The following is a 7,536-nucleotide window of genomic DNA, read 5'->3' as shown; positions in this document are numbered from 1 at the left end:
AGTTTGTGGTGGTCCACACAATCAAAGGCTTTGGCATAGTCAATAAAGCAGAAGTAGATGTTTTTCTGGAACTCTCTTGCTTTTTTCGATAATCCAGTGGATGTTGGCCATTTGATCTCTGTTTCCTCTGTCTTTTCTAAATCCAGCTTGAACATTTGGGTGTTCACGGTTCATGTACTGTTGAAGCCTGGCTTGGACAATTTCGAGCATTAGTTTTCTAGCATGTGAGATGAGTGAACTTGTGTTGTAGTTTGAGCATTCTTTGGCATTGCCTTTCTTTGGGATTGGAATGAAAACTGACCTTTTCCAGTCCTGTGGCCACTGCTGAGTTTTCCAAATTTGTTGGCATATTTAGGGGTATTTAAATTTATTTATAATACCACCACCCCATTTTAAACACATATTGGTTATGTCCCCCTGGGCTATGTAGAACTAGTGCTGTCACTGAAACATGCCTATTGTGAACTCTTTTGCCTTAATATGGTTCATGCACTTCATATTCAAATTAAAAACCAGAAATATACAGTCTTGATTCTCCACTTGAACTTAAGTCACATTTACCCTAGACCTTAGACTTGTCTGGACATCTCTAGAGAACCTGGTGGGTTAATCTTTAAGGGTCCATTTGCATGAGGAAAAGGAGTCAAAATTTGGATAAGGACAGACGTAGAAGGGGGAGAGGAAGTCTCTTAGAGTTCCTTCAGCCCAGTCTGGGTGAGAGAAATTAAGGACTAAAAATAAATCTGAGAGTAGTTTGAAAATTCAGCAAGACATGGAGAACATCATATATTGGGGGCTAATATTATAAATGAGGTCAGAAAGGCACGAAGGAGAAATATTTCCTCATTTCAGCACCTTCGAAATGTATAGTGTCAGTCATATCAGTTTTTTTAAAATAATTTTTTGTTGGCGTATAGTTAATTTACAATGTGTTAGTTTCAAGCGTACAGCAAAGTGAATCAGTTATACACATGCCTACTCTTTTTAGATTCTTTTTCCATGCAGGTCATTACAGAGTATTGAGTAGAGTTCCTTGTGCTATATGGTAGGTCCTTATTAGTTGTCTATTTTATATAATAGTAGTGTCTATATATTTATCCCAACCTCCCAATTTGTGCCTGCCCCCCTTATCCCCTAGTAGTTATAAGTTGTTTTCTACAGCTGTAACTCTATTTCTGTTTTATAGATAAGTTTTGACTTGGACTCTTTGGAGTGTCATGAGCAAAGGAGAGTGGATGGTCTTACTTTGGTGAAAGGGCTGCAGCCAGATAAATGTTTCATGATTGTTGTGGTGGTGGAACATCAGGGAAGCCCCAGTTATCTAAAGAAGAAATTATGGCTGAATGTTTTGGTTGGGCTTGGGATTTTAAGGCAGAGAGCTTTGGCTTAGTCTCAAATTATACGTGAAGGAAGTCCTTACTTGACCTACTCAAAAGGCAACTATGGTTCTCACCCATTTAATGGGTCCCTTGAGATGAGATTCATGAGGAAGTAATGAGCAGACAAGAAATCTTGCTTAATTAGGTCTTTGGTTGATATTAACATGATATTAACATGATCCGCATTCCCTTTTATTCCCCCTTCCTGCCATCTAACCATTTCTGAAGGGCAGAGTAATTAGAAGAAGAAAAGGGACAGACCTTACCCAGGCTTGGTGAAGGGAATATGGGTAATGCTTTTCCAAAAAAACACTGTCAGAGTAGTTGAAGCCCTATTTTGTGGAAGAGAGATTAGACTTGTTTTGTATGTCGCTGGGTTAAAGTGACAGAGAGAAGGACTGCAGTTCAATGTAAGGGAGAATTTAGGGACTGTCAGAGCCACACAGAGATGGAATGAGCTACTTTGGGGGAGAGTGCATTCTCTGCCAGTGGAGGTGTCCAAGCAGAGAGCAGAAGCCACCTTCTGGGATTAGACCAGAAAGAGGGAAAGGGAAGGATTAAAGTAGGTGACCACTGATTTTTTTGTAAGCTTGAGATCTTGAAATTCTATGATTATGTAATAAGACTGCCTGGATTTTACTGAATAGAATGAAAGTAATTTTTTAATAGTAAAAAAACCTTTTCCTGTGACTATAAGAAATGGTTTAATGGCCCAAACAAAACAAGAAAGCTCAGGCTTCCTTGACCCTTGAGTTGGACACAGGAGGGCCTCAGCCCGCCTATTTCATGGATTGAAGATCTCACAAGCCTGCCCAAGATTTCTGCTGCTTCCCCATGCTATTGTGATATTACTTCTGAGAGCAAGTGTATCGCCTCTTCTTCTATTCCTGCATCATGCTGGTGCAAAGCTTTACTGATCATCTACTCACAACAAGTATTAATGAGTTTTTGTAGCATTTACTCGAGATTTGGAAGTTATAGGGTAGGGATTCCCTTGTATAATTCACAGCCTCCCTTCACTTCTTGCCTATATTACTCTCTTTCTTTTCCTTCCTTAGAACAAGGTCCAAGTTCTTCATGCACATTAGTTCTGTGCACCCCCAGGCTTTTCAAGATCTGTATATAACAGGATAGGTGAGAGAAAGCTCCCGTAACAAATCTAATTATAAAATCTTAGAGGCTATCACAACAAAAGATTACCTCCAACTCTTGGTGGATGTCCAATATGGGTTATCAAGGAAACCTACTCCACAATCACTCAGGGACCCCAGGTGACAGGAGCACAGCCATTTCAAGACATCAAGCACTCCTGCAAGCTACTACCTCAAAGCCTCACACAGTGCTGTGGTCACTGCTGAGGTCTATGGCCCACAGGCCAGAAAACGTCCCACATGGCTCCATTAACATTGAGAGTCTGAGAAATACCAGGAAACCCTAGCATAGTTGGTGGGTATTACTGTTTCTGCCTCTCTTCAAATTAGAAATTTTCCCAACAAAGATGGCTCTCCCCTCAAAGGGAATCTTCATACCACTTACTAAAAGAATATTTCCTCTTCAACTTACATCCCTATTTTCAACTTAATTTTGCCATACTTCTACAATAACTTCTGAGATAAGTCCTTAAATCAGGAAGGCAAGAAGTCTGCTTGACTGAGGTTATGTTTATATTTGTTGCCCAACTTAATGGGCAGTGTTTGAAAAGCTTCGATGAAGCCACAGTTATCCAAATGCAATACATTAGACTAGCTGGCAGTCACAGATTATTTCTGGCTTAGAAAGTAATGGCCTTTATTCTTTAAGTTTTACTATGCCTGTACGTTTTCAGCTAGGACTTTCGTAGCCCAATCTTTAATAGCATTGATTTGCATGTCAATATTTCCACCATTTGAGAATGGATTATTTACCTCAAGTTAAAGATGCTTGAGGATTTTTATTACTTTTGACAAAATTGATGGTGAAAGTGAAAGTGAAGTCGCTCAGTTGTGTCCAACTCTTTGAAACCCCATGGATTGCAGCCTACCAGGCTCCTCCGTGCATGGGAGTTTCCAGGCAAGAGTAGTGGAGTGAGGTGCCATTGCCTTCTCCGTAGAGAGCTATTCTAATCTAGGTTTTAACAGTTTCACAAATTCGGTCTCTTTTCAGAAACTGCAGTTTATTCTGAAAAGCTCAGGTTTTAGATTTTGCTCTGTATCAGCAGTGTGTTTGTGGCTCTCGAAGGTACTTGATAATCGCTATTTCTGGTTCATGATGCTGGTTAGACTGTTTTGTCAGTTAGGCCCTTTATCCTCCCACTTGTTAAATAGATGACTTTCAATTTAGACTATCCTTCCCTTCCTCTACCCTTATTAACATATTTTGTAAACTTTTCTGAAAGATAAACTTGTGTACGGGTGGGGTACCTCAGGCAATTCCTATAAAGTGGTTAATGTCAACACAAGTGAGAAATATCTTAGGAACATATGCTATGTCAAAATGCCACATTTATGCCAAAGACAAACACACAGTTTACCAAAGCAATCAACCAGATAAAATCCAACAAAGCAAGAACACCCGCCAAACAAAAAATGTGGTTGAAAGCATTTTTAACATTGCCGTAGTTGTAAATGTTGACAGTCTCTGACCCTGGCCTCTCTGCCAAGGAGGGCGCTCAGACCCAGAGACTCATCTGACATCACAGTGAGAATTCTAAGGGCCATATGTGGATTTTGTGTTAACCAGCTATGAAAACGTGGTATCCCACAAAGGGACAAGCATGGACGGCTGAGAGACAAAGGACCAAGCAGCCTCCTGCCGTGCCCGCTCACTCATTCCATCACTACGGGTGTATGGAGTTCTTACTATGTAGCAGATACTACGCCAGGTGCTGGGGAAAGAACTGTCAAAGAGACAAAACTTCAGTCCTCAAGAGCCTTGCTTTCTGTTTTTCTAACACTGAGTCAAATTTCACCACTTACTCAGAACCATCTTCAGACATATAGATATTCCTCTCTTCATAGATTCCAGGCTTGATAGGTCTAGCTCCTCTAAATAAGCTCCCTACTTCTGCCTGAAATGTCTATCAGAATATTGATATTTCCACTTTATTGTACCATGTATCGCCCCTTAAAATTGAGAAAGCTTATCCTGCAAAAAATCACTTAAGCCTAACAATTCATTTATAAATTATTTTGCATAATGCAAAAACCTGCGTGGAAGGCACAAAGGCTTGGTAGTGTGAGTTCAGGCAGGAGAGGGGAAAATTAGGAGCAGGAGGGTGTAGGGGCCCTGCCGGGTGTGCCAAGGTTGGTGAGTGTAGTGAACTGCATCTGAGAAGAGGATCATAAAGGGGAGCTGGGAGACCGGCAGGAAATGGAACTTCAGTTGCATGGTTCAAAAGGCTTTTAATGAAAGGGCTACTTACAGAGACAGGGGTGGCAAAAGCGGAAGCAATAAAGGATGCCAGTGCATGCAGACACCAGCAGTAGAAGGAAGTCATCGTCACCTGTTACAGCAGAGAGGACATGGAGCCACGAGAGTAAGAGACCACTCGGCAGGAGCTATGAGACTGGAGGGCACAGCCGTTGTCAACTAGAGCGACTCAGAGTAGGGAGGGAGATGGGAGGAGATACACCCTCTAACTTGCTGCAGGAGCCGCAGATTGGCCACAACCTACCAGAAGACAACTAGCCAGGGAACCAGAGTGATACAGTCCAGGAAGCCAGCTTCCCACAGAACTGGGTGAGCAGGGGAGAGAGGGGATTTGAGGTGGGGGTAAATGAAGAAGGACATGCAAAGGAAAACCAACTTCAAACATACGTGAAAGTATAAAATAGAACATAGCTCCCAATCTACTCATAACCCCGCTTTAATAATTGTTAGTATTTTATATGTGGGGGAATGGAATACAGGCACACCTTATTTTATTGCACTTTGCTTTATTGTGTTTCGTGTATACTGCATTTTTACAAATTGAAGATTTGTGGTAATCCTGTGTTGAGCAAGTCTATCAGCACCATTTTTCCAAAAGCATTTGCTTATTTCCTGTTTCCTTGTCACATTTTGGTAATTCTTGCAAAGTTTTTAGTTATTATCATATTTGTTACGATGATCTGTGATTAGTGATCCTTACTGTAACTATTATATGTTTTGGGGCATCACGAGCCACGCCTGTGTAAGATGAATAGTGTGTGATGTGATTGCTCCTGCAACCAGCTGTTCCTCATCTCTCTCCCTCTCCTCTGGCTCCCCTATTCCCTGAGGTACAACAATATTGAAATTAGGCCAATTAATAATTCTACAATGGCTTCTAAGTGTTCAAGTGAAAGGAAGAGCTGCAAGTTTCTTACTTTTGATCAAAAGCTAGAAATGATTAAGCTTAGTGAGGAAAGCGTGTCAAAAGGTGAGACAGACCAAAAGCTAGACCTCTTGTGCCAGTTAGGCAAGTTCTGAATGCAAAAAAAAAAAGTTCTGGAAGGAAATTAAAAATGCTACTCCAGTGAACACATGAATAAGTGAAACAGCCTCATTTAGGCTAAAAGCCTGACTAGATCAGCCACAACTTACCTTAAGCCAAAGCCTGATTCAGAGCAAGGCCCTAACTCTCTTTTATTCTCTGAAGGCTGAGAGAGGTGAGGAAGCTCCAGAAGAGAAGTCTGAAGGTACCAGAGGTTGGTTCACGAGGGTTAAGGAAAGAAGTCATCTCTACACCGTCAAAGTGCAAGGTGGAGCAGCGAGTGCTGATGTAGAAGCTTCAGCAAGTTACCCAGAAGATCTGGCTGAGATAACTAATGAAAGTGGCTTGGCTTAGACACAACAGCCTCGGAAAAAGATGCCATCGAGGACACTCATAGCTAGAGAGGAGAAGTCATTGCCTGGCTTCAAAGCGTCAAAGGACAGACTGACTCTCTTGTTAGAGGTTAATGCAGATGGTACCTTTAAAAGTCAAAGCCAATGCTCATGTACCATTCTGAAATCTTAGGGCCCTTCAGAACTATGCTAGACCTACTCTGCCCCTACTCTGTAAATGGAACAACAAAACTTGGATCATATCACATCAGTTTACAACATAGTTTACTGAATATTTTAAGCCCATGATTGAGACCTACTGCTCAGAAAAAAAGATACCTTTCAAAATATTACTTCTCATTGATGATGCACCTGTTCAAAGAGCCCTGATGGAGATGTACAATGAGATTAATGTTATTTTTATGCCTGCTAATACAACATCCATTTTGAATCCATGGATCAAAGAGTAGTTTTGACTTTCCAGTTTTATTATTTAAAAACTATATTTTGTAAGGCTATAGATGCCTTAGAAATTCCTTTGTTAGATCTGGGCAAAGTCAACTGAAAATCTTATGGAAAAGATTCACCATTCTAGATGCCATTAAGAACAATCAGAATTCATGGGAAGAGGCCAAAATAAATAGTAACATGAAGTTGGCTACAATCTGCATGGCTGACTTTGAAGGGTTCAAGACTTCAGTGGAAGAAGTAACTGAAGATGTAATAGAAGTAGCGAAAGAACTAGAGTTAGAAGTGAAGTCTGAAGTTGTGACCTGCTGCAATCTCATGATAAAACTTTAATGGATGACAAGTTACTTTTTATTGATGAGCAAAGAAAGTGGTTTCTTGAGATTGAGTCAACTCCTGGTGAAGGTGCTGTGAAGGTTGTTGAACTGATAGCACACGATTTCTAATATCACATACACTTAGGTGATAAAGCAGGGTTTGAGAGGATTGGTTCCAATTCTGAAAGAAGTTCTACTCTGGGTAAAATGATATCCAACAGCACTGTACGCTATAGGAAAGTCATTTGTGAAAGAAAGAATTAATTGATTCACAAACTTCATTGTTGTCTTCATTTTAAGGAATGGCCATAGCCATTCCCACCTTCAGCAACCACCATCCTGATCAGTCAGCAGCCACCAACGTCAAGGCAAGACCCTCCACCGGCAACAGGATTATAACTGAACTTTCAGATGATGGTGAGCATTTTCTAGTGATAAAGTATTTTTAAATTAAGGTATGTACATTGTGTTTTCAGACATAATGCTATTGCCATTTAACAGCCTACAGTCTAGTGTAAACATAACTTTTATATGCATTGGGAAACCAAAAAGTCGTGTGATTCATTTTATTGCAACATTTGCCTTATTACACTGGTCTGGAATCAAAC

The 7,536-nt window shown here is 40.6% G+C and overlaps 1 pseudogene; it reads left to right on the top strand.

Moving 5' to 3' along the window:
• The first annotated feature begins 5,657 nt into the window (after positions 1-5,657).
• On the top strand, positions 5,658-7,327 carry LOC105002963 (annotated as a pseudogene).
• The last annotated feature ends 209 nt before the right edge of the window (positions 7,328-7,536 follow it).

The sequence above is a fragment of the Bison bison genome, unplaced genomic scaffold (genome assembly GCF_000754665.1).
Source record: "Bison bison bison isolate TAMUID 2011002044 unplaced genomic scaffold, Bison_UMD1.0 scf7180017864460, whole genome shotgun sequence".
Taxonomy (NCBI): Eukaryota; Metazoa; Chordata; class Mammalia; order Artiodactyla; family Bovidae; genus Bison; species Bison bison.
Note: the sequence above shows the minus strand (reverse complement) of the source record. Positions and strands in the feature narration are given on the sequence as shown.